We start from the raw sequence: 2,865 nt of genomic DNA on the forward strand, positions 1-2,865 counted from the left end.
CAACAATGGACTCACTTGGACATTGTGTTCCATCACAACGCCAGGAATGATTTCTGATCCAAAGTCATTGGATGTCAGATACCTCCACCTTTTTTTTCTCTTTTCTTTTTTTCCTCTTACCTCTGGGATACCTCCACCTGGAAAAGAAAATTGAAAGACATTGTATTCTTGATAAACAAACCCACAAAAAATCAGCAATTAGTGATCCTACATACCTGCACAAAGTCCATGTAATTCATTCGATAAAGATGGTCATCAGGCCAGATCAGTATATGCTCGATGTTCTTATTCCTGGCATCCTACATGAATCAATGGGGCTGCATCAGACGCCATCAGAAAACTGATTTGAGAAAGGATGGTGAATGAAATGCAATTTGCTTTGGCATGCTAAAGAATAAACCTCAAAGACCCATATGAATTGTCTCACAGCATCAGTTGTGCCTTGGAACCACTTCATTCCAGTTTCACCAGGTGTCTGGGTGGCCGCCAAGACCTGTTCATAGAGCAAGTTGAACTTTGAGTTAGAAGCAAAAAAACAAACTGTTTCCTCGAAATTTATTGAAGAGTAATGTATGGGAATCACAATTTACACCCACCTTGGTTGATACCAGCACCCATTCTTTCTATGGTAATATGATAGTGCAACTTTGTAATATGGTACATGGTTTAAATAAACAATTTTTTTTTTTTTTGTTACCCATATTTAATAGCATGTCATGTCAATAGACCAATTAGATGGGATAAGGCATAGATGAAGATGATGGGGACTTAGTAGAGGATGGTGCCAGCCAATGCTAGGAGGTGATGTTAAAATTCATGAAGATTCGGTAACTAAAGTGAGACACAACCGATAACACATGAAACAGTGGGAATAGAGATGCGGATGTTGAAACTTTCCGAAGGCCCACCTTATGTTTATATGACATCTAAAACCGTTAATAAGTTGATTCCCATGCGGATGAAGGGAAACACTAATATCAGCAACTTCTACCTTCTGCATCAACTTGATGCAATCGGTTTACACCTCTTGGACCCTTCTGGACATACCAACAAATTCCCCATTGCTTTTTTTTTTTCTTTAGGTATAGTCATCCAAGCAAAACATATACAAACCTGCACCCCAAATTTACGGTGCCAAGTATTTTGTAGTCTGTTGGTACAAAACTCTTGTCTAGCAGACCACAATCATGGTCCCACAAAGAACTGATTTTTTTATTTTAGGATTTGATGAGGATCAATGTACACAATCCGGTAGGACAATACACACCCTTGTCTATGGCCAATGTTAGAGCATCCAAAACACAGGAAAATCTAAAGGAGAAGTCATTCCAGTTTGTCATCATCCAACCCTACGTACATTAGGCGGGATCCACCAGCCAATGATGAGTTGGGCCATGTTTTGGATGGTGGAGTTCAGGGATCCCCGAGTTAACGTGTACCCTGTTTTGGTCTAAAATGTTTGTTCCTATGGTTTTATATCTGGGTTTGCTTAACACATCTTACTTTGTACTAATGTCTGAGTGAATGAGATTTGAAGCTATGATAGATAAAAAATGGTTTAGATTGATTAGGTTTTAGATTTAGTGAAAAAAAAAAGACATTAGACTAGAGATTCAGCACCTAGGATCTCCAAATCATGAAATTCTTCTCCTAGATGGGCCCCACACATCTTGTTCCGGGCTAAGCTCAACCTGCAAAGAACTGCAGTGGATTTGGCCTCTCTTTGAGAAAACCCAGCAAATGAGCCCCAAAAATTCAAAAACCTCCAAAGAGGCTGTAATCCCAGAGCTGGATGACACCACTATGGAGGCTCGCTAGGATCCATGGCCTATTGCTGTGGAAGCTCAGCCCCTTTACCCTATTACTTTGTCTCAAATTTCGTCCGCATTCTTCGTCTCTCTTGCTCTCTCAAACCCCTAACAAATTGCAAACTGCATCCAAACATCAAAAACCGATTATCCCATTTCACGAAAACCAGCGAATTCGAATTACAAAGTGTAGAATGGGCCCTAGGGTTCTGATCTAGAGATCCGAGGACATAGATCTGTAGAGATCAAGGGTTGAGATTCGAGGGGAAGAGAGAGAGAGAGAGAGAGAGAGAGAGAGAGAGAGAGAGAGAGAGAGCATGCGAGAGACAAAGAGTGAGAGGCAATGGCAATGAAGGTATAGGGTTTTTTTTTAAAAAAATATATATATAGAGAGAGAGAGGTTTGTCGGTGCCTTGCTGTACTCAGCGTTGGTGAAAGGTACACCCAGAGTGCCGGGTAAGCTCTTGTTTGTTGTAGTGCCTATAAGATTCTACAAGGAGAAAAAGAGAAACTGTTTATATTTTCTATCATTTATGTACATTTCGGGGAGTAGATTCAACTTCATTTATTTTATCTTTGCATGATGGGATACAAACTACGCACTAACAACCAAGTAACGGAGCTCTAGTCACAATTAGGGTTGTACACGAGTCAAGCTAGCCCGAAAAGCTTGCTCGACTAGGCTCGATTTAGCTCAGATTGACTCGGCTTAAAAGGTTGAAAAAGAGAAACTGTTTATATTTTCTATCATTTATGTACATTTCGGGGAGTAGATTCAACTTCATTTATTTTATCTTTGCATGATGGGATACAAACTACGCACTAACAACCAAGTAACGGAGCTCTAGTCACAATTAGGGTTGTACATGAGTCAAGCTAGCCTGAAAAGCTCGCTTGACTAGGCTCGATTTAGCTCAGATTGACTCGGCTTAAAAGGTTGAATCAAGGTGAGTCAAGCTTGTTTACTAAAGCTCGAGTTTAGTTCAAGCCAAGTTTGACCATGGTGTATTTCAACTCGACTCGACTCAAAGCTCGAGGTCGAGCTCAACTCGGCTTG

The sequence above is a fragment of the Magnolia sinica genome, chromosome 2, assembly GCF_029962835.1.
Source record: "Magnolia sinica isolate HGM2019 chromosome 2, MsV1, whole genome shotgun sequence".
In the NCBI taxonomy this organism is placed as follows: Eukaryota; Viridiplantae; Streptophyta; class Magnoliopsida; order Magnoliales; family Magnoliaceae; genus Magnolia; species Magnolia sinica.